Source organism: Hyla sarda, chromosome 4, assembly GCF_029499605.1.
Source record: "Hyla sarda isolate aHylSar1 chromosome 4, aHylSar1.hap1, whole genome shotgun sequence".
NCBI classification, from domain to species: domain Eukaryota; kingdom Metazoa; phylum Chordata; class Amphibia; order Anura; family Hylidae; genus Hyla; species Hyla sarda.
Window position 1 is genome coordinate 318,890,536 of NC_079192.1, and position 24,943 is coordinate 318,915,478.

The following is a 24,943-nucleotide window of genomic DNA, read 5'->3' on the forward strand; positions in this document are numbered from 1 at the left end:
GCCACCACCGGAGCCAGGCTAGGCTCCCGTGTTTCACCTGATTGTCGGCTCCCATGCACCACTACACGCTCTTTTTCCTCCCAGTAGTGCCTAGGTAATTGCTAAATTTTTCACAGTGCTATATCACAATCTTTAATTATCCCAATTCAATTGCGATATATCGTGCAGCCCTAATATATATATATATATATATATATATATAAAATGCTAAGCCTGCACCGGAGGTTGGTGTCTGGCGCAGTGACACAATGCTGTGGGGCTGGTATGCAATTATTTCCAGGGCTGATTTTTGCCCCCAGTCTGACCCTGTTGTCATTCATGGTTCCATCAATAAATGTAGCTACCCAGTGCCGGCAACACTCATGCAGGCCCAGAGTTTAACATTTTTGCAGGGTATCATTTCTTCAGTGTTGTTACATGAAAAGATAAAATATTTACAAAAAGGCCAAGGGTGTCCTCACTTATGTAAGATATGGTATATTCAATCTAATAGCTTCTATACCAATGTCTTTCAGCAATCAGGTCATACTTATTGAACTTATTGATACTTTGTGAACTAATTTTGCTTTGCTCCAGGAAGGCAGCTCTTTAGGAAGAATTGTGGTTCACTCATTTTAATGGGAAACTAAAAATCTAATGATCAGTACTGTAGATGAAAGGTAGTTCCTCTGGAAGTCCCATGATACTTCAGTCTGGCACTGTATAATGTTGTTTCTTATAGATAAATAACAGGTTACTCCATGCCTCCATGCAGTGAGCATAACTTTAAAGTGTTTGAGTCCAGGATGATTTTTAAAGGGGTATTCCATTTTTTTTTTATTTGACTATGCTACAAAGTTAGTGGGCTGTAAAGTTAGTGTAGTTCATAACATAGTGTCTGTACCTGTGTTTCATGGTTGTCACGCAATGCCCCAATGTTTATTTTTAACAGCATACAAAATGATGGTCGTCAACCTGGTTTTCCCAGGTTGCAGTGTGGCCCGAGACATTACATCACTAGTCAGGCGTTCAGAGAGAGCCTGTCTGTGCTTCAATGGGCGGAGCGACAGGTGGGTGGGAGGGAGATCATTCTACAAGAATTGTAGTTTTGCAACAGCTGGAGGAACCTGGTCAGAAAACACTGGTCTATTGCATGAAGAAATCACAGGTGTGTTTCAATGGGTGGGGTGGCTGATGTGTGGGAGGGAGAAAAGTGACCTTACACTTACAAACAAGGAATCATGGGATTTGTAGTTTGAGGGAATGAACTCTAACAAGAAATAGCCAGTTCACATAAAAAAATTGCCTCAGCATTATGGTAATCGCACATAGGCATTTAGCGCCAACATAAGCGGGGATCCTTTCTAAGAATGTCCATTACTGTCTGGAAGGTACATACTAAAATCACCTTATGGTGGATAACCCCTTTAATGGCCTTACACATTGCTCTCCAGAACTCTGTAAGAAACTGTTCTCCAATCAAAGACAATGTGCCAGAAGGCCATGGAGGTTAAATATCTTATTTAGGCCAACTCAGTGATAGTCATCACTCAATTTAACCATCCATTCGCTCAGTTAACAATAGCTAATGTAATAAATGCCAAATTTTAATGTTTTTTTTTTTTTTTTACAAATAGTCTTGAGATTAAATCCACATAAACAGCCCCATCCATATGGACAGTTTTTCAATCTTAATTCTAATTAGAGCTAAGATTATGCACCCAATAACTTTACATTCATTTAACATTTGGTAAGATTCTTAATTACACATATCTAATTCTTTATTCAGTATTGGCTTCTGCAAATGAAATAAATGAACTACTTGAATGCACCACCAGGTCTGCTAAGGAGAACTCAGCAAATAATCTATTCATTAACATCCATATTTATTCCCATTTTAAATGCAGAGTTCCTCATAAATAAATTACTTTAAAGACCTTTGGCAAACAAACATTCTTAACCATTTGCAGCTATGAATTAGTCAGAAGTAGGATTACATTTATAGGTGCCAGAGTTTTAGCTCAGTTAACTAAGGTGACAACATTGCAAAATATGTCAAGTGTCACTTTTGATATGAAAATACCATTAGTTATGTAACAGTTTGCAATAGGCAAGTCGGAAAACCACATTCACTCCCACCTTGTAAATAAGCAGATTATCTTCTTCACACTCACGTCCTCATGATGTAAGCATCTATTTCCCCATGTTGGAAAAGACTCTCATGTCATGAGGACATAAGAGTGAAGATAATATGGCAACAGAGGGAACAGAGGCATGAAAGCTTGGAAAGCCAGCACCTGCTTTCATTGTGCACAGGGGGAAATTTACATATAAGCAACAGGGGCTGTAACTCTGAAACAGGACCATGGATCTAAGTAAGTAATATATTTTTTTGAACAGGTTCACCTTCACAATAACCCTGTGTATTTGGTTTAGGGCAGGTGAACCAGCTATTAGATTCTCTTGAAGGGGGGTACAACCAGAACTGGACTGTTTTCCATAAGTACTTATACATGGACTTTCTTGTCTGGGGACTCACAGGACAGTACTCACTCCTCTCTGCTATGCCTTGACATAGGGCTGATGACAGTGCAATGGACTAAAAACGCTGACACTGTTCTGGGGGATGATTTACAGTACACTACTAAAGATTGCATGTTTGGGGAGAAAGTAATTATTTATGAACTGGGTTTTTAAGGTGTTATGTGAGCAAAAAGGAAACGCAGCAAGAAAGGGGTTATTCTAAGCAACGAAGATTAAAATGAGAAAGGGGAGAGGAGAGTGCATTCAGGAGATAGCACTGTTTGCATTCAGTAGTAGAAACACAATTATTTACACATAGGTCAGTTTCCCAGAATATTATGGGTGATCAGAAACAAGAGGGAAGCATTAAGACACAGTGTAGACCCTCTGAAGTATGCAGACAGACTCAAAGATTGCGGAAGCACAGCCTATGCTCTGTCCCTTATTCCTGTGTACTTATGACGGGGTGTGAACCCTCTGTGTCACTTACTGAGTTCTTTTTAGCCAGAATCCTGATGGTGGAAACGGCCTTGGCTTGTGACAGCTGGCTGAAGCAGATCAGAAACTCAGGAAGTAGAGGTCACCTCAGAAGGAGCAGGCTGACACCAGACGGTACTGGTGAGCACCAGGTCAGGGAACCTGGAACAGCAAGATGTAGCAGAGCTGTAAGTGTTCAAGTGTTTGGAGGAAGTAGCAGCTTCCACAGCAATAGAATGGTCAGACAGTCCAAATCAATCCAGGGGTGGCAAAACAGGAACAGAGGAAGTATCAGATTCATAGGTCAGAAAACAGGCCAAGGTCAATAACAAGATACAGCTGCACAGGTAGCAGATGCTTTACCTCAAGGATAACACAAGAAGATCAGGCAATGACTGAAAGTTCAGAGGCTCCTTATATAATAGGAACTAGAGTATGATTGGTGATAGGGCTGGATCATGGGCGTGCACAGATCTTCAGAGCAACTGACCCAGTGCGACCGCTGCTGGAAGCATCAGCAACAGGAACAGATGCAGAAGTCACAGATCTTAGTCTGCAGTAAGCATAATGAGTCATGTGTGCTGTACGTTCCCGGAAGATGGTGGATCGAGGTACATGTCAGCAGATGCCAACCGCCGGCGTTACAGTACTGCATTGGATTTTTTCTGGGGTAAGGACTCATTTTTAATACATAAAGTTATGTACAGATAAGTTAAAAATCACATTAAATGGCTATTAAATGGCAGGAAGTTGTTAGTATAACAGTGCCAATTTATATTATCAATATCCCAAAATGTTATGCATATTAAAACATGTCCCATACATACCACTGTTCTTATGAAAAGTAAAAATCTTATTGCTGTCAGAATGATTTTAAGGGTGGTTTTACAATGCCATTTCAGTTTTTTATGCAGTTTATGAGCCAAAGTCAAAAGTATATCCAACAAGAAGAAGTATAAGTCTTTCTTTCATATTTTACATTACTTTACAATCCAGTTCTTGCTTTGGCTCAAAAACAAAAAGAAAAACAAAAAACTGCCCCAAAAAGATGTGTGCAGAACCACTGTTAGGGTCTAATAAAGTTGGTTGACTCTTCAACTGCATTCTATCATTTAGACTTTAGTAAGTAATCACTAACTTTTTTACTAAATTTAATTCCTTCAGTATATCGTTTTACTCTTCAGAAGTTTAGCAACACAACTGTATATTGTCAGCTGTATTCCCCTGAAAACTATTAATATCAACATCAACACTAACAACTGTCACAACACATCTGGTTTATATACACAATAAAGTTTTTGCCTCTTGGTGAACTTTACTTTGGCATTGAACCATTGCATCAGAATAGTTGGATAACATTTAAATCTTAATATCAAAATACATTCAGAGAGACTGAAGCAACTGACTTCAGTCTGCATTATCAGGATTAAAGATGAGCGAGCAGAGTCTAGCAAAACCCGGTCTCGCCCTGAATTTTGGGGTGACAGTAGCTCACAGAATTTTTGAACATTGCCAGGCTATGGTGGTAATATTAGCAGTACGAATGAGGAACAAATGGGGTTTGGCACCTGAATGAAAGGATGAAGCACTGGGAACATTGAGATGATGTCTGGGTAGTCCAGCATACCTTGCAGCTCAGCTATCAGAAAGATCACATGGTTATCCAATCATTGCATTGCATTATGTGCCATACAGCTCCCAGGCCAATAAGGAGACCGCATAGGGGTAGGTTTACAAGGCTGATAAAGGTCTAAGCACTGCATTGAAGCTGAACTACCAAGCCTAGAAAGCCTTCACAAATCCAATAGAGTTTTAAAGTCAGCTGAGCAAGGCATTGATCAGTGGGCTGACCTCAGACAGTGACCTCGTGTCACCTGCAGTACTGTGTCCAGTTGGTGCACTAGAAAATCCCACCAGCAGTGAATAAAAGTTATTACATTACAAGCAGAGCAAAGCATTTATCAGTGGGCTTCTTTTACCTGCAGTACTTTGTGTAGTTGGTGTGCTAGAAATCCCAGCCAGCATTGAACAAGTCCATGGCTCCCTGGTACTTAAGGACCAGGGGTGTACTTGGACGCCCGTGGTATTCCGGTCCCCGCCGCTCACCGGACCGGGATGCCTGCTGAAATCATTCAGCAAGCACCCTGTGCAAACCCCCCCCCCCCCCCATGTTGGCGATCAGCCATTTCAGACCAGCGATCTGCGGCATTTCGTGGTCATACGGGTCTCCGGTGACTGGGAAAATAAGGGGGATCGGGGCTGTCCAAGACACTCCCGATCCCCCTGAAGGGATAGGAGTGAGGTGGCCTCCAGCTGTTGCAAACATATATTTATATGAACGCTGTATAGCCATCTAAAGCTAAGTTACATGCATTTCTGTATTTAATTAAAAATATAGTATTTCTACCTGGGTTTAATATAACTACACATTTTAAATTGTTGAAAGTCAATGCAAGATAGCCATCTAAGTCCACCGCCTTTTCTGTGGCTACTACCAGCCAAGCTTATACCTACACAACCCATTTTGCATTTTCGTACAAAAGCTATTTCTTTTTTACCATTTTTGGACACCGAGGGAGAATTTTTGGAACGCTTAGAAAAAGCCAATGCGTCTTCACTTGTCAGCCACAAAGTATAATGGATCATGCAAGAAAATGTGGACTATCCATCCAGACTCCCAAGGATCTTAGAAATGTTGGCAGTGTGTGGGTTTGCAGAGCTAGTACTCTCTCTAACATGCAAGAGGAATTAATACAATCTATGATCTAATCTATGTGGGAAATGGAAGATTGTTTCTAGAGAACTAGAGGCGTTATTAACCCCTTTTTGAAGTCAATGATTTTGGCAGCTATTTTTGTGTTTTGCTCAGATCGCTGTAAGAGCATTTTCTCCTCTGTGACAAGCTTGCCAGTTTTATGGCCTTTATCTCTTCTATATTTCTGATTATTTTAATTAGTAAGATAATTATTTGCTTATTTACTGATGTCTTGTACGCTTACATGGCACCCACACATTCCTCATCTTTGTAAGGTTTATTTACTTCTGAACAGCTTGTGCCTAAAAATCTGTCCCAGTTAACGAAATGTTAACTGTATGTTATTAGTAAAGGGGAAGCATCTAGAAATAGCAACAGCTACGCCACAAAGCCGCAAACCAGGCAAATTCACATAGTGCCCTCTTGCATTACTCATTGCAGAACTGCACAAGGACAGTTGGTGGGAAAAGAGACACATTGAAGCCTTGCTTAACCATAGAGTGGGGGGGGGGGTAGTAAAATGTTGCTATGGCTTTAACCCCTTAAGGACTCAGGGTTTTTCCATTTTTGCACTTTCGTTTTTTCCTCCTTACCTTTTAAAAATCTTAACCCTTTAAATTTTCCACCTAAAAATCCATATTATGGCTTATTTTTTGCATCACCAATTCTACTTTGCAGTGACATTAGTCATTTTACCCAAAAATGCACGGCGAAACGGACAAAAAAAATCATTGTGCGACAAAATTGAAAAAAAAAACGCCATTTTGTAACTTTTGGGGGCTTCCGTTTCTACGCAGTGCATATTTCGGTAAAAATTACACCTTATCATTATTCTGTAGGTCCATACGGTTAAAATGATACCCTACTTATATAGGTTTGATTTTGTCGCACTTCTGGAAAAAATCATAACTACATGCAGGAAAATTTATACGTTTAAAAATGTCATCTTCTATTACTTTTTTATTTTTCCACGTACGGGGCGGTATGAGAGCTCATTTTTTGCGCCGTGATCTGAAGTTTTTATCGGTATGATTTTTGTTTTGATCGGACTTTTTGATCACTTTTTATTCATTTTTTAATGGTATAAAAAGTGACCAAAATACGCTTTTTTGGACTTTGGAATTTTTTTGCGCATACGCCATTGACCGTACGGTTTAATTAATGATATATTTTTATAGTTCGGACATTTACGCACGAGGCGATACCACATATGTTTATTTTTTATTTTTTTACACTGTTTTATTTTTTTTATGGGAAAAGGGGGGTGATTCAAACTTTTATTAGGGAAGGGGTTAAATGACCTTTATTAACACTTTTTTTTTTACATTTTTTTTGCAGTGTTATAGGTCCCATAGGGACCTATAACACTGCACACACTGATCTCTTACACAGATCACAGGCGTGTATTAACACGCCTGTGATCAGTGTTATCGGCGTTTGACTGCTCCTGCCTGGATCTCAGGCACGGAGCAGTCATTCGCTGATCGGACACCGGGGAGGCGGGTAAGGGCCCTCCCGGTGTCTGGTCAGCTGTTCGGTACGCCGCGATTTCACCGCGGCGGTCCCGAACAGCCCGACTGAGCAGTCGGGTCACTTTCAGTTTCACTTTAGAAGACCGCCGCTTCTAAAGGGTTAATACCGCACATCGCCGCGATCGTCGATGTGTGGTATTAGCCGCGGGTCCCGGCCGTTGATGAGCGCCGGGACCGACGTGATATAATGCGGGATCGCGGCGCGATCCCGCTTCATATCGCGGGAGCCGGCGCAGGACGTAAATATACGTCCTGCGTCGTTAAGTGGTTAAATGCTTCAAACATGCACTAACTTTTGGCACATATTATCAACGTAAAACTAAGCCAACTAAGAGATGGGGAAAGCTTTAACTAGACAGTCTAAAGATTTCTAGTTGGAGTCTACACTGTCCAGGGTGGTGAGTGATTGGCTGGGATTCGTGTGCGGGCACGTCCCACGATGCAAATCCCAGCCCCGCTGCCAGCAGGGACAAGACAAGAGAGCGCTCATGGCCAGTGTATCTGTTCGGAGCACAGATGTTACACTAAGACCCATAACTTTTTTATTTTAACAAAGTTGTATTAGGGCTTATTTTTTGCGTGGCGAGTTGTACTTTCCACTTTTATTTTATCATACAATGTAATACAAAGCCAGAAAAAAAATTATATGTAGGCCAAAATGTAAAAAATATGGAATTGCACAATTTTGTAGGGCAATATGTTTTTTCGGAGTTCAAAATATGGTTAATCTGACAGACTAACTTTATTCTATGGCTCAGTACGATTCCAATGATACCAAACTTGATTTTTTTTTAGTTTTACGGTTAACTTAAACCATGCTCTTACCCCGATAACTTTTTTATATTTCCACCTACAGACCTGTATAGGATTTATTTTTTGCATCATGAGCGGTAGTTTTTTGAAATACCACTTTTGTGTAGTTCTGGCTTTTTTGATCACTTTTTTTTTTTTTTGTTCTTTCTTGGGATGTAAATTAAGTAAAAATCAGCAATTTGGGCATTTGGAAATGTTTTTGTGTTCACACCGTTCACTGTGTAGGATCAGAAACAAAATCATTTATGGGGCATATTATACAAGTGCCAGAACTGTATTATATGTATATTTGTAATATACACTAGTAAAAATGTGTATATTTTGGGGGGGAAAAATGTTGTCCCTGCAGCTATTGCCTGTGTGCCTCTATGCAGAGAAAAAATACAGAAAGTGTGGGTGGACAAGCAGGCCTCTGTGCGGTGAAGAAGGGCAGGGCTCTGTGCACCGAGGGCAAGCAGGGCTCTGTGTAGTGAGGACAAGCAGGGCTCTGTACACTGAGGACAAGCAGGGCTCTGTACACTGAGGACAAGCAGGGCTCTGTACACTGAGGACAAGCAGGGCTCTGTACACTGAGGACAAGCAGGGCTCCGTGCAGTGAGGACAAGCAGGGCTCTGTGCAGTGAGGAAAAGAAGGGCTCTGTACACTGAGGACAAGCAGTGCTCTGTACACTGAGGACAAGCAGAACTCTGTACACTGAGGACAAGCAGGGCTCTGTGCAGTGAGCACAAGCAGGGCTCTGTGCAGTGAGCACAAGCAGGGCTCTGTGCACTGAGGACATGTAGGGTTCTGTGCAGTGACGACAAGCTGGGCTCTGTGCAGTGAGGAAGGGCAGGGCTCTGTGCAGTGAGGACAAGCAAGGCTCTGTGAAGTGAGGACAAGCAGGGCTCTGTGCACTGAGGACAAGCAAGGCTCTGTGAAGTGAGGACAAGCAGGGCTCTGTGCACTGAAGACAAGCAGGGCTCCGTACACTGAGGACAAGCAGGTCTCTGTGCAATGAGGACAAACAGGGCTCTGTGCACTGAGGTCAAGCAGGGCTCTGTGCAATGAGGACAAGCAGGGCTCTGTGCAATGAGGACAAACAGGGCTCTGTGCACTGAGGACAAGCAGGGCTCTGTGCAATGAGGACAAACAGGGCTCTGTGCACTAAGGACAAGCAGGGGGCTCTGTGCAGTGAGATTCTGTGACATGCTATGGGCTCACACAGCAGGATGATTGACAAGCCAGGAGTCTGCACAGAGCACTGCTTGTCCTGCCCTCACTTCCTGTATTTTGTCTCTACAGAGAGACACAATAGCTCCAAGGATACAATTTTTTCACCCAAAAATATACATCATTTTAACCAATGCATAGTACAAATATACATATAGGGGGACATTTATCATTGTGTTTAGAGACTTTTTTTTTTGCTTACTTTGTAAGCACAAAAAGTTGCACATGTGCCTTAGCACTTTTTATGTGATTTTTGTGGGTACACATGAAGTTGCAAAGAGCTTTTCCTAAGCAACCATTAGCTTTCACTTTGTAGTGGTCATGAATTTATGATGTATGTATGTCACACGTTGGTAAAAAAAAAAAAAAAAAACAACACACAACACTTCAAAAAGGTCTGACCTGGCTTAAAAAACTGCATGTGGTAAGCACTTTTCACTGGGACTTTTGTGTTATGTTTATGTGCTCCAAATGTATCAACCCCTTATAATCGTATGATAAATGTGTAGCACATAAGCAAAAATAAAGCAAAAAAAAAAAAAATGACTTCAGAACTCACTTACAAAAGACAGCAATGATTAATGTCCTCCCAATGGTATTATTATCTACATCATATAAAACATTTTTGCAAACGACCGAAACGCTTTAAGAGAAAGATCTAAAGATACATTTGACATTTACATGCTTTTTAGGTTCTGCATTAGAGAAAGAACAGGTAAATCAGCAATGCTGCAGCCATTAGGCCACTGGATACTATGACTTCCTGCAATTTAGTTATTGCATAGTATTAGATGTGGTGGCCCAGTACAGGAGGTGTTACCCCGCACCCTTGCTGCCATGTCCGGCAGCCTCCCTTCAGTGTCCCCTGGGCTCTCTTGTACTTGTTTCTCCCCTGTACCTGTGTTCTGCATTGTTATGTATTTAAAATGTCTTGTTGCTTTAAGAGTTGTACCATGTGATATGTCATGTGATTGCTACCCAGGAGGTATCAGTGACCAGATGACCCCAAGGGTGACCTATAGGCTCCCTGATACTCTCCCCCATGTAAGCCCTGGGTGAAGCTAGCTCGCTTTCTTTGGAGATAAGTCTTTACTGAGGTCAGTTGTGCCTAGTGTGCGTGTCCAGAGTGTTGGAGGCCTCAAAGTCAAGTCCTTTAGCCACCATCAAATGCAAGTAAGCTACAGTCATAGCTTTGTCAGTCTTCAGTCTTCAGTCCCTGTCATCTGTCAAGTCAGCGTGGCTTGCATTACACTGTCCAGTCCTACTACAAGTCCCAGTAAGCCCTTAAGGTCTCTGAGTCACTGTTCACCTCTGTGGACCCTGGCTGAACTGTATAGAATTTACCATCTGTCTACCCTTAGTAAAGCTACCATTATCCGTAACTTGGCGTCGGAGTCATTATTGCCCCCTTGCCTAGCCCAGGATCTAGCGGTATACCTTCAGGTGGATTTCAAGGATGGTATCAAGGATAAACCACGCCCTGGCGTGGGGTGCTATTTTGCCCACTGTTTGCAGGAGCCCCCCACCCCTACAGTTCAAACCACACCCTGGCGTCACAAATTCAAGTAGTTAATACCATCTGCCCTTAGGGTAACAACATCTGCCCTCATCACACCCCGTTACCACATAGAGATTTTTTTTTTATCATTATTTTTTATTCAACGCTTACAGAAAAAAAATACAAGTTCTTACAAATACAATACAACAAGTTACAAATACATATGCATTTATTTGGTCCTATTATAACCCACCCCACCCTCCACCCACAATGGCAGGGAAAAAATAAAAAATTAATTTGAAAATATCTCGTTTTTTCCACACCTTTCTCTGGAAATTCCGGAATCTTCCTAATTATCAGTGTCCCATAGTCCCCACTTTTTCTTCCATATATCAAACATTTTTCTGACTTTTTGCTTTTAACTTTTTCAAAACCTTTAACCCTTTGCAACTCTAGTTTCCATTCTAGACTACTCGGGTTTTTGTTAAAAATCCATTTCCTCATTATAATCAACCTCCCTGTACTCAATGCATTCATGAGCAACTTTATTTTGGCTACAGGTAGGTTAGGGATTAGAACAAACAGGAAAACTCCTGGTTTCCACTCCAAACTAACACCTATTTTTCTTTTAATCTGTTCTTTAATTTCAAACCAAAAATCGTTTACATATGGGCACTCCCACAGCATATGAAGCAGATTTGCTTCGGCCCTTCCACATTTTGGGCAGTCTGCGTAGGCACGAATTTTCCATTTGCATAGATCTTTAGGGGTATAATATAGTCTATGCAATAGCATAAACTGAGAGGTTCGAAATTTTTCATTTTCCGACATCTGGACCACACTTGCAATCATTCCCTTCCAAGTGGTCTCATCCGACAGCCGTCCTTCTTTTGCCCACTCTGCTTTACTTTTAACTTTCATCCCCTCTAGTTTCCCTAATCGAAGAATTTTATATACTGCAGACAACCCCAATTTCCTACCCCCATCCACCAATTCAATCAAGGGATGGTTCTGGATACTAAGAGCCCTTGTATCCTTAGTATACTTTACAGCATGTTCTAGTTGGAGGAAACTAAATTTATATTTACCATCTAACCAAAACTCCCTCTGCAGATCTTCAATTTTTTTTAATTTTCTTTAATTTGCTCAACATATACTATCCCCTTTCTTAACCATAAACCAAAATGCTCAATTTTACTTATTTCATTCAAATTGTTATTTTCCCACAGTGGAGTAAATTTCACACTTCCTATAATGTTTAAAACACCTTTAACTTTCTTCCACACCCAATTTGCCTGTGCACCAATTGTATCCTTCTTATTAAATTTCAAATTATTTTCCAATACTTCAAACATGTGCTTCCTATACACCTTATATTTAAATTTTAAGAGGTCATGAATCAACTGAACTTGGTCACCCGTGAGCTGTGATAGCTGAGCCGCCCAGTAATACAGTCTAATGTTTGGAACCCCTAACCTCCCCCCCCCCCCCCCCCATCTCTGGGCAGCGTGAATGTGTCTAATCTAATCATAACCTTTTTCTTACCCCAAATTAATGTATTCACCAAACCATCAATTTTTCTGAATCATACTTCACCTATAGTTACCGGGGATGCTGTTAAATAGTATAAAAGTTGCGGCAGAACCACCATGTTTGTCAATGCTATATGATCGGAGACATTCCCAAGGGTAGTTTTAACCAGATATCAATTTTCTTTTTCATTTTTACCAACAGCGGGGCTAGATTTAACTTGATATAGTCCTTTGGATTGCTACTATTGCTAATCCCCTGGTATTCCATGGTCTCTGGATATTTTATTACTTTTAATTCACTAAACCTTTCTTCACCTATGCCTTCCACATATGCCTTCCATGAAGATTTTCTCCAGTTGATTGAGAGTCCCGAGATACAACCAAATACCTAAATGTCCTGAATAATGTCAACTAAATGGATCTTCGGGTTCCTGACAAACAGTAATAAATCATCCGCATATAATGCAATTTTTCCTTCATCTCCTCCTGGGCCAAAACCCTGGTATCGGGAATGATTTTTGAGAAAAACAGTCAGAGGTTCAATAAATAAAAGAAATAAAAAAGGTGACAGGGGACACCCTTGTCTTGTGCCCCTGGTGAGGCTAAATTGGCTAGATATAGTATCGTTTATTTTTATTCTTGCCCTGGGGTGGTCATATAACAGCTTAATATAATTTATAAAGCTCTGCCCCAACCCAAACTGTTCCAACGCTTTCCATAAGAAGGCCCACTCCACCCTGTCGAACGTTTTTTCAGCGTCTAGTGACAGGATGGAGCAGCCCCCCCCCCCTCCCCCCGTCTCCCCAAGCTGGATGGCCGAAAAAATTCGCCTAATATTATCCATTCCATTTCTGTTCTTCATAAATCCAACCTGATCTCTCCCCACCAGGTTCCCAATCACTCCCTTCAGGCGCAACATTAATACCTTCGCAAAAATTTTTGCATCTGTATTTAAAAGCGAGATGGGTCTATATGAGCCCATCTCGCTTAGATCTTTACCCTTTTTCGGGATTAATACCATCATTGCTTCTCGCATTGACTGCGGAAGGGACCCCTGTCTGCAGGATTCATTTAACACCTCTTGGAGTTTCCCTAACAATGACTTACCCAGGTTACGATATATCTCAAACGGGAGCCCATCCATCCCTGGAGCTGTGTTCCCAGAAAAAGATCTCAAGGCCTGCTCCAGCTCATGGAACTGAATTTTAGTATCCAACTCCACCCCCTGGGAGGCCCCCAGACTCGGTAATTTGATTTTATTTTAAATTCTTCAATATCCTCCTTGGAATATTGCACTTCTGTCTCATAAAGTTCTGAAAAGAAACAAACAAAACTCGCTTCCACTTCTTCTGCAGTGGACCTGAGAAGGCCATCTTTATCCTTAATAGATTTTATAAAGTTCCCCCTTTGCTGATTCCTTATGAGTTGACTCAGGAATTTATTTGGATGCCCCCCTTCATAATATAATTTTTGATTTTGAAAAAAAAATCTGATTTAAAGGGGTATTCCGCCCCTAGACATTTTATCCCCTATCCAAAGGATAGGGGATAAGATGTCAGATCGCCGCGGTCCCGCTGCTGGGGACCCCCGGGATCCCCGCTGCGGCACCGAGCTATCATTACAGCACAGAGCGAGTTCGCTCTGTGCGTAATGACGGGCTATACGGGGGACAGAGCAGCGTGACGTCATGGCTCCGCCCCTCATGACATCACGGCCCGTCCCCTTAATGCAAGTCTATGGGAGGGGGCGTGACGACCACCACGCCCCCTCCCATAGACTTGTATTGAAAGGGGCGGGCCGTGACATCACGAGGGGGGAAACGTGACGTAACGATGCTCCGGCCCCTGTACCGCCCATCATTACGTGCAGAGGTCCCCAGCAGCGGCACCACGGCGATCTGACATCTTATCCCCTATCCTTTGGATAGGGGATAAAATGTCTAGGGGCGGAATACCCCTTTAAGGCTTTTTCTTCTAAATATACTTTAAGATCCTGTTTTTTTTCTAACTTTTTTAAATTGTCAACAGAGGCATCCCTTGACAGCTCACCCTCTGCCCTAGCGATTTCTTTTTCCAGCTCTTTTTCTTTTAAACTAAACCCCCTCTTCTTCCTACAGATCTCCCTATATAGCAAACCTCTAATAAATGCTTTCAGGGCATCCCATACTATGCCCACCTCTGCCGTGCCCTTGTTGACTGCCCAAAACTCGTCTATTTCCCCTTTTAACTTTTCCCAATCATCCAGGATACTTAGCCGATGAGGGTTGATCTTGAGCATTCTAGTTGTACTTCTCCCTTTTTTCCCACATATTCTTAGATTCATACTACAATGATCGGAAATCCCTCTGGATTCATATTTTAGACCTTCTACATACCCCAGGGCCTTATCATTGCATAGAACCATATCGATGCGAGAAGCCACCTCATATGAGCTACTTATACACGAGAACATTTTCTTATCACCATACAATTCCCTCCATGCGTCCCTCCACCCAGCTTCCTCAATAAATTTCCCCAAACGGGATGACCACTTTATGCCAAAATCTAGGGAGCTATCCAATATACAGTTCAAATCCCCACAAATATATAGCTCATGTCTGTCCCTATTTTTCAAAAAGGCTACTAAAGCGGCCAACACCTGATTAGAGAAAGGGGGAGGAATACATACAAAAGCTAAGACCACCTGTCTTCCTTCCATAACCGAGACCAGAAAGACATACCTTCCACTACTATCTATTTCTTTACACTGGATCTCTAAGTCAATACCTGAATGGACAAGAACCGAGACCCCTGCGGAGAAACTAGAACCAAACACATGGAATTCCTGTGTTGCCCATTTTTTCCTAACCAGCACTGTCACTTCTTTGGTCAAATGAGTTTCTACAAGGCACACAATAGCTGGTAAGTGTCGTTTGATACTATCACAAATGGCACATCTTTTGCTCTTATCTTTAAGTCCCCGGATATTCCACGTTACTACCCTAACTCCCATTTAGTGTTCAATACACAGAGAAGTGAGAGGAGGGGAAAAAAAAAACACACCCCTGACATCCCCCTCCCCCCATATTGTCTCACCTAACATATGAGACTCTCAACTAGGATACCCCTGACCCCCGTTCTCCCATGTACCCATAGCCCCACCCACCTCCCCCCTTACATAGACAGAAAAAAATTGAGCAATAATTAACATATCTCATTATTATCACTCTATTAGTTAATATTTAAAACCCCTGCCCTTCCATCCATGCCGAAACTTCAGCTGCTGACTGAAAAAAAGAGGACTGATTCCTTATATACAATTCTAAGCTTTGCTGGAAATAGTAATGAAAACTTGATTCCTGCCGTCACGAGCCTTTTCTTGACCTCCCTATAAGACATCCTTTCTCTTTGAGTGTCCCTGGAGAAGTGAGGAAACAGGCTGATCGTAGAATTATTATAACACAATGACTCTCCTTTGCCCCTTGCCGATTGCAAGATAGTGTCTCTATCCTTTGAGCATAACAATTTTGCCAGTATAGTTCTAGGCAAGCCCCCAGGTACAGTTTTTTTTAAAAGGGATACGGTGTGCTCTCTCTATATCAAACAATGATGATAATTTGGCTTCTGGCAAATTTTCTTTGATCCAGCCGTCCAAGAAATCACACGTATTTTTATCACCAGCGGCCTCTGGAAAACCTAAAAGCGAATATTGCATCTCCTATCTCTATCCTCCATATCCTGCAACTTTTTTCTAAGAGACTCATTCTGTTCAACCATTCTATCGGTAGCGGTATTTGAGATTTTAATCTTTTCTTCCATCTGGGGGATCAAATCTTCTATATTCTTAACCCGATCCTTAATTTTGCTCAGGTCAGATCTAATTAAAGTCACATCAGATGATACTGCCCCCACTTGTAGTTTGTGTAGTTTTTTTTATTATTGATCTGAATTTCATGTAATATTTCTTCCAGCATAGCGGAGAGAGATTTAGTCTGACTCATTTTATTGCCCATGTGGGTTGTTTTCAGCAAAGGGCTGCCAACAATTTTGATATGTGCAGAGGGAAACAATGTCTTAATTGCACATATTGTTACTGTAAAGAAAGTTCAGATAGAAAAGGAAATATACAGAAAAGGTGTGCTTATCCAACTTGAAGTTTTTAGCTGAATTGGAACTTGTCTGCAATTACTTAAGGTTTATAAATTAAAAGTATTGTAATATCTATCTATCTTTCCAAATATTTTAAAATCCAAGTCATTTATTACATTTTTTTGCCCTGTTTTTGCCCTCTTTTTCCCCCTGTTCTAGGCATATACATTAAATGGTTTAGTATTATAATTCTCAAAGATAACCATATATAATTTGAAACAAAATCATGATCATAAAACAAAATAGATAAACATATTGGTGGTCCCACTTTGTATACATGTATATGATACTAATACTACAAACAAAACTAAAAAGGACAACTAATAATTGATTGCTCTTTCAGTATATAATAAAAAATGTGATACAGTGCTAAATATTTATTGAGTTTTCCCCCATATTCATCAATTTGCTTTTCAGGACAATGTCAAACCCGCTGAGAGCCCCTGCACCTGAGCCTGCTGGCCAGGTAAGAACAACAGGGGGAGGAGGGAAGGGGAAAAGTCATGTTGCACAAGGGGTAATGATATGGCACAGGGGAGGAAGAAATGGCACAGGGGATAAAAGGAGAAATGTCACAGGGGGTGGTAAAGAGGGGGTGACATTTCATTCTCCTTTTATCCCCTGTGCCATTTCTTCCTCCCCTGTGCCATATCATTACCCCTTGTGCAACATGACTTTTCCCCTTCCCTCCTCCCCCTGTTGTTCTTACCTGGACAATGCATTTTTGTTATAAGAGTAGCTAACAAGCTGAACTTAGAATTTCCTACTGTAAGACTGTAAGGACCTTAGCAGACAGATTTGATTTTGAAGGAAGCCAACGGCATTTAGTTTATCAGCAGCATCCCCACAGGGGAACAAAAAGTTCCCCCTAAAATTAAAAAATGTATTCCACCATTGAAAGAAAATTAATTTAATACTGGGGCCGTAAAAAATTTAAGAAAAGCTACCCCTGGTCTTTGTGCAGCTCCCGTTTTCTCTGCTCCAAGCCTCTGCTGCTCCTGTCTTCTAACTGCTGCCGTGATGAGAGAAGGTGACTGCTGCAGCCAATGATAGGTAGGTCCTGCACTGAGGGTTTAAAGGGTTTACTAAAAGTTATCCATTATTCACATATTCCGAGGTCATCGGTTATCTAAGTAAATGCTAGACCATTGCTTTATTTATTCTCCATAGGGCTTCTGAACATTGCTGGGCACTGAATTTGGCAATGTTTGGAAGCCCCATAGAAAACAAATAGAGTGGTAGGCAGCATATACACTGATACTTCATTCCCTCAGAGGATTAATGACCTGTTTTTGGGAGCGGTGGAGGTCCAGCCAGTCGGAATCCTACTAATCAGCTAGATATCACCTGTTTTACAGATAGGGTATAACATTTATTCTTGGTATAATCCCTTTAATGAACTGTTTATGTGATGATAGGTTATGTTGGGACCTCCAGAACCAAAATGCTCTTTATAGCTATAATTTGCTCTGGCAAGTGGATGATAATCCAGTATTTGTTTATGCAAATATTTGTCAGGCTGGAATTTTTTGCATTGCTAAATGCGTGTAAATATAATATTGGACATGGTGGTCTGAAAAATACATGCTTAAGTGTCCCTAAAAATTATTATAAAAAGCTGACAATGACTCAATCCTCTATATCCCCTATACAATAAAAAGTACTAAAACCCAGTGCCTTTTTATATGTTCTACTATAGTAATAACAAAAATCCTTTAACCTTTGAGAAAACAATTTCTGCAAGTCATCAACACACACATTTCAAATCCAAAATAATATATTTTGAAATCTATTTATTCAGATGATTGACTTATGTTTACAGAATGAATGCACCAAGCTTTTCTTGCCCCTCAGAATTACACGGGAATGAGTCCTGACGAGCAATCAAATGATAAAATTGTTTAAACACTCCGGGAACAAACACTACAAATGAATTTCACCGAAGGTGTTCTAAGTCAGACACATGAATTTCAACTTGGCCAATTTAATGGAAAATGTGAAAGGTTTCCACTTTCTTGACTCTAAATAAAAAGTAAATATTAGGGCTGAAAGAGAAAAGGGTGAAAGAATAGTGATTAAAAAGGTTACAACATTGTTGACTGGCTTTATTTGCAATCATAGCACAAGTTTTTATAAACTTTGTTATGCTAAATAAATCTAAAGTATATTCCTGTCATGTAATGAAAGTCTAAAGCAGGGCTGAGAATTAAACTACACGAGACACTATGCAATTTCTTAATATAGTTAAAAAGATAATAGTTTTCGTGCTATAAATGTTGTACTAAAAGTTAATATTATTTGTAATGGTATTAATATATTGTAAGAATATTTTGCATTTGTTGTTGGTCAGTATTTGGGATGCGTTTACATAAAAGTATACAGAGGAGACTTATCAACCTTGATGTTGGTACACTGTTTGCATGCACTGTTTTTACCGATTTAGAGGTGGTGTATGTTCGACAAATTAATAAACAAGTCACATGTACACACATATACCACAGGTGAAAAAAATCTATTCAGTACACCACTTTAGCTAAAGTAGTGTGAGGAGACTCTGCTGAAACTTCTAAGGGGGCTGTTTAGAGTAGTTTATGCTACAATGGGTCCCGCTGGGTCCATTGGACTCAGGCAGCACTATCACAGGGGTAGCAAATTGCCACCCTAAGAAGATTTTTAACTCCTTCCCGATCCATGATGTACCAGTATATCATGGGTTAGGTGAGAGGAAAATGATGTGGGCCCGCGTCATAACCAGCAGATCCCTGCTGCTATCATCAGCTTATATCTGTCTGTAATGATGTGCATTGGAGCTGGCTCCGACGTCCATTATTTAAATGGTTACATGCCATGATCCATAACAATCACGACATTTAAACATCAAATGCCGGTAATCTCTGGGGTCTAGGGGACCCATCTGCAGCTCCACAATGTAATCACAGGCTCCAGATGGGTTGCTGGGGAATAAGCCCTCCTTCTCAGTGCTCCAAGGATCGGCGATTGCTAAAGGCTGGGTTTTAGTTATAAAATGTTTTTAAAAATATAACCCCTCCCCCAATCGCAGTTTAAGTCACCCCCCTTTCCTCAATAAAACATTATTGGTCATTAAAAACATATTTGGTATCGCTATTTGTCCAAACTATTAAATTATCATGTTCCTAATTGTGCTGATTTTTGATCACATCATGTCCCAGGAAAAAGCTTTTTATAAACCTTCCTATTTTCATAGGTTTCAAAAATAAACATCTACTTACCTCCTGCCATGATGTCCTGTCTCAGCCAGTGAATGGCTGGGTGTCAATCTGATCTATTGAGCCTCAGCACCGGTCGTCTTCCTGGTGCTCAATACATCAGATTGCTGCTCAGCCAAGTTGAGTTGTACCAAGCACCAGGTACCACAGCGGGACAACAGAGGCACTGGGAGGTAATTAAATGCTAATTTTTTTTATACCTGACACAATGCAAACTTTTCCTACTTCTTTAAAGCGCAACTGTCACCTCTGTACAGGTATGGAGGTGCAGTTACCATTGCATAGAGAAGAATGTGAAGTAAATCCAGGTGCTTTTACTCACATTTGCCGCGGTCTGTAAAGGAAAATTCTTAGTTTATTCTGATGCCAGGCCACAGTCGGATGGGCTGGCTGACTCCCACAACGGCACGCCCCCTCCCCGCCTCCTCTCTGCTCCACGCATGGAACACTGCACATCAATCATGCAAGATCAGCAAGATTGACATGCAGTGCTCCATGCTATGAGTGGAAAGAAGGCAGGGAGGGGTGTGCCCATCTGACTGTGGCCCGGCATCAGAATAAAGTAAGAATTTTCCTTTACAGACCGCAGCAAATGTGAGTAAGAGCACCCACTTTTACTCCACATTCTGCTCTATGCAATGGTAACTGCACCTCCGTACCTGTACGGAGGTGACAGTTGTGCTTTGAACTGCACCAGCTACATTAACAAAATAATGTGTAAATGTATATTTGGGCTATGTGTGTTACAACAGGCTACCCAGAATCTTAGATAATGAAAAGAGAATGGCAATATGGGCGTCATTTAATTAAACATGTTGTTATCAACAAGATAAACATATTTAACATATTTATGGGCCCTACTGACAAAAGTTACAAAACAGAAAGTCATTAGCAAACATTAACCACTACAAAGTAAAAAAAATAAAATTATTTCCATTTAGAGACAACGAAATGTTTTATTTCTTCATTTTATCATTGCAATGCTGTTTTCGCAATTCCCCAAAAATGTTAACAGTTTTGCCTTGATGCCCTAAGAACCTAAAAAGTATATGTTGTGGCTCCTGTATGTTATTGTGTTAGAGGTAGAAAGTGCAGAATGCGAGAACTTGTGTGTTTGAACTGTGGTATCCTTTCTGCAGTAAGTGACTTGTGGTAGCACTATTTGTGTGTGGGCATGTGGACTACTTTTAGGGTGTGTGTAACTTGTGGGTGTGTAAGAGACGTAAGTGCATAAGTACAATTACAGTCATATCCCAAGGTCATGTGCGCAGGAAAGACCAGAGATGGTCAAGAGAAGCCAACTGGACCTAAAAACAGTGGTTTGTGACAAAATTGGTGGCAGTGTCTTTTTTGCGGTTTGCCATGTGCTAGGGAAGGTGTGTCACATGCTAGCGAATGTGACAAAAGTGCAGAGGTAGGAGGAGCCTGAGCTCTGAATATCATCTATTGTGAATAGTCTACTCGTGTCACCTGTCTGTGATGATAAGGACTACACTGCCAGAAAGGGATTTGTACAGAACAGGAAATGTTAGCTTATTATTAGGCTAACGACTCCGAATGAGAATGCAAGATTCGAGAATTATTTTTTAATATACATAGTAAAATGGAAGATTTGAAAAAAAAAAAAAAACTCTAAAAATTCTGGAACAATATATATTTAACATTAAATGTTGATTTAAACAATAGGTAATTTTCTGAAGACATACTCCCTTCAAGTATCTGCTTTGAAGTTAGACAAGACTGTATATTATTTATTTGCAAATATGTAATCCATATGATAAAAATTAATTTGATGTAAGAGCGTGAGTGTGAAGGATAATGATATATACCTTAGCTTTGTGATTTTGCCTTAAAAGAATCAGATGATACATTTAAATTATAGCTAACATATGTAACCATAAATAACTACAATCCTAAAAGTGCTTACTAAGGAAATTGATTGTTCCAGATTAGCATTTAGATCATTTAACACAATATGGAATTTTCAGTCTGGTCTATTCCAGTTTAAAATACTTAAAGTGGATGTAAATCAGGGCTTTATCTATATTTTCTTTCTTACATGTTTTCCTTTAATGGCCTATTAATTCATCATCTTTAGGAATCTGTAAGACTGACCTCTTTATAAGATTTAAAAAGTGTTTTGAATATTATATTTGTGAGAATCCCCATTTTGCTGACTGTGGATACTTTATTTTTTATTTTTTGTCACCGTGACAGTAATCTGAATACTTTTTTGTGCCTAGTAGCTGCCACCGTAGATCATTATATAGAATAGACATCTGCTTTTATGAGACAAACAGTATTGTTCATTGCATAATTGCAGCATGTGCAGCTGGTACCTGTAGGCAAGAAGCCCACCATCTTAAAAAAGTTTGATTAGCTTAAAGGAGCCCGTAACCCTATAGAATGGGATATTGTCCTCAAAAATAAGAGTGCCGACCCTAAATGGCATATTTTTAAAAGCATCTAAAATTCACACTGTGATTGCTACATACTTTATGGGAATAAAAGGGTCAGGAATAGGAGAAAGCAAGCTTGGATAAATAAAAATGTAAAGGGGGCAATAAATACCAAAGAGAAAAAAGCAAATAAACACGAAGGCAGTAAAAAAGCATTAAAAAGGTATAGAGAAAAAATAAAATGTTACATTTTTAGGGAATTGCCCGGGTGTAAAAATAGTTTTTTTTCAGACAGGACCATGCTTGCTGCAAAATAAAAATTAAAGCCCATCTGCCCCGATCTCACTCAGCTGCAGTCCCACTTTGTCACAGTCCCCTGTTTCTTTCTGATTCCGTGGACATGCTGACCCTGCAGGTGTTACCCACTCACAGTTCCCGCAGGACCTGGTCGTAAATATCATTCATTAACTATATAGAGCAGATTTTTTAAAGAATTTGGAATATTGTGCATAATTTTGGCACCAGTGTACGAGAAAAACCTAATGGAGCTGAAGTAATAAATTTAATTCGTGGACTACAGTACCCAGAAATATAAAAATGTGATTTTTTTAATTATTTTTTTGGAAATACAACACAAAGGTCTGTTCCATGATTTATAATGCATACAGAAAGTCTTCAGACACTTTTCACTTTTTTCACATTTTGTTATGTTGCAGCCTTAACCCCTTAAGGACGCAGCCCTTTTCCCCCTTAAGGACTGAGCCCTTTTTTGCAATTCTGACCACCGTCGCTTTACGCATTAATAACTCTAAAACGCTTTTACCGAATATTTTGATTCTGAGAGTTTTTCCGTGACATATTCTACTTTATTTTGGTGGTAAATTTTCATCACTTGCATCCTTTTTTGGTGAAAAATCCCAAAAATTCATGAAATGTTTGAAAATTTGGCATTTTTCTAACTTTGAAGCTCTCTGCTTGTAAGGAAAAGGGATATTCCAAATAAATTTTATTTTTATTCACAAATACAATATGTCCACTTTATGTTGGCATCATAAAATGGACATATTTTTACTTTTTGAATAAATTACAGGGCTTCAAAGTAGAGCAGCAATTTTCAAAAATGTCATGAAAATTGCAAAATCTGAAGGGACATATATTACAGAAGTACAACTCCCAGCATGCCTGGGCAGCGTAGGCATGCTGAGAGTTGTAGTTTGGCAACATCTGGAGGGCTACCATTTGGGCACCACTGTAACAGTGGTCTCCAAACTGTGACCCTCCAGATGTTGCAAATGTACTCCCCCCCCCCCCTCACCGTCGTTTCCCTACCTGAGCCGGGATCTCCGCTGTCTCCAGGATGATCTTCGGTCCCCACGCCATCTTCAGGTAAGGTATCGGTCTGCATCTTATCCCCCCGTTCTGCCCGACATCCAGGGGTGGGCAGAACGGGGGTTGCCACTGTCCTGCACTGCCATTGGTCAGAATCAGTTCTGACCAATGGCAGGGGATAGGAGGAGGTCGCAGCACTGCGACCTCTCTCCTATCCCTCAGGATGATCGGGGCTGTCACTGACAGCTCCGATCATCCCTATTTTCCGGGTGATTGGGTCACCAGAGACCCGATCAGCCTGGAATAACAGAAAATCGCATGTCTGAAATGACATGCGATTTTCTGCAATCGCCGACATGGGAGGGTCTCAGGACCCCCTCGGCGATGTGCTGGGATGCCTGCTGAATGATTTCAGCAGGCATCCCGGACCGGTCCATAACCGGCCAGCGGCGGGGACCGGAATTCCTACGGGCGTATGCATACGCCCCACGTCCTTAAGGACTCGGGATGCAGGGCGTATGCATACGCCCAGCATCCTGAAGAGGTTAAAGGAAAACTGTCAGCCTGTTCACCCACACTAAACCCAATACACTGGGTTATAGTGTGGGTAAACAGGAGTCCAACGAGAGGTCACTTCCTTAACAGAGTAGTCCAGAAAAAAATAACTTATCCCTTATCCATGGATAGAGGTTAAGTTATAGATTGCGGGGGTCCGAGCACTGGGAGCCCCCACAATCTCTTGCATGGGGCCCCAGCAGTTTGCCGGAAGCTGCCATCCGACCCCGCAGAAAGCCACAGCCGTCACGACCCCTCCATGTATCTCTATGGGGTACATAGAGGGACGTGTCGGCCATAGCTCTGTGCGGGGGTAGGCACGCCCCCCTCCAGCCAACTGCCAGGACCCCGTGCAGGAGATCGCAGGGGCCCCAGCGCTCGGACCCTGTGATCCATAACTTATCTATAACTTATCCCCTATCCTTGGATAGGGGACAGGTTATTATTCACCAGACAACTCCTATATGTCCAGTAGGTCCTGAGATATGTTCCCCAGAAAATCCTCTGCGGAATTCAGTGAATGGCGTGCAGTGGGCAGCGTTCTGCTGGCTCAATTTACATATTGTCTGTGACTCCACATCCTAGTGAAGTGGAGTAATGAAGCTCCACCCCTGTGAAGCCCTGCCCCTTGTGTGCGATTCACTTAATTCATCAGAGGATCTTCTGGGGACATATCTCAGGATCTACTGCATGTGTTTAAGTAAGTGATGCCTTGTTGGACTCCTGTTCACCAACACTATAACCCAGTGTATTGGGTGAACAGGTTGACAGTTTTCCTTTAAATGTTATGTTTGTTATGTAGCAATGCTAAAATATAAAAAATATCAAGTTCTCCCCAATTATTTTGCACTCCATACCCTATAATAAGAATGTGAAAGCAGGAGGAGCGGCATCATAAGTGGAAGCAGGAGTGCGGCCGGAAAGAGCGGTGGTGGAAGAGGCTGCTGTGAAGAACGCCGGTAAGCG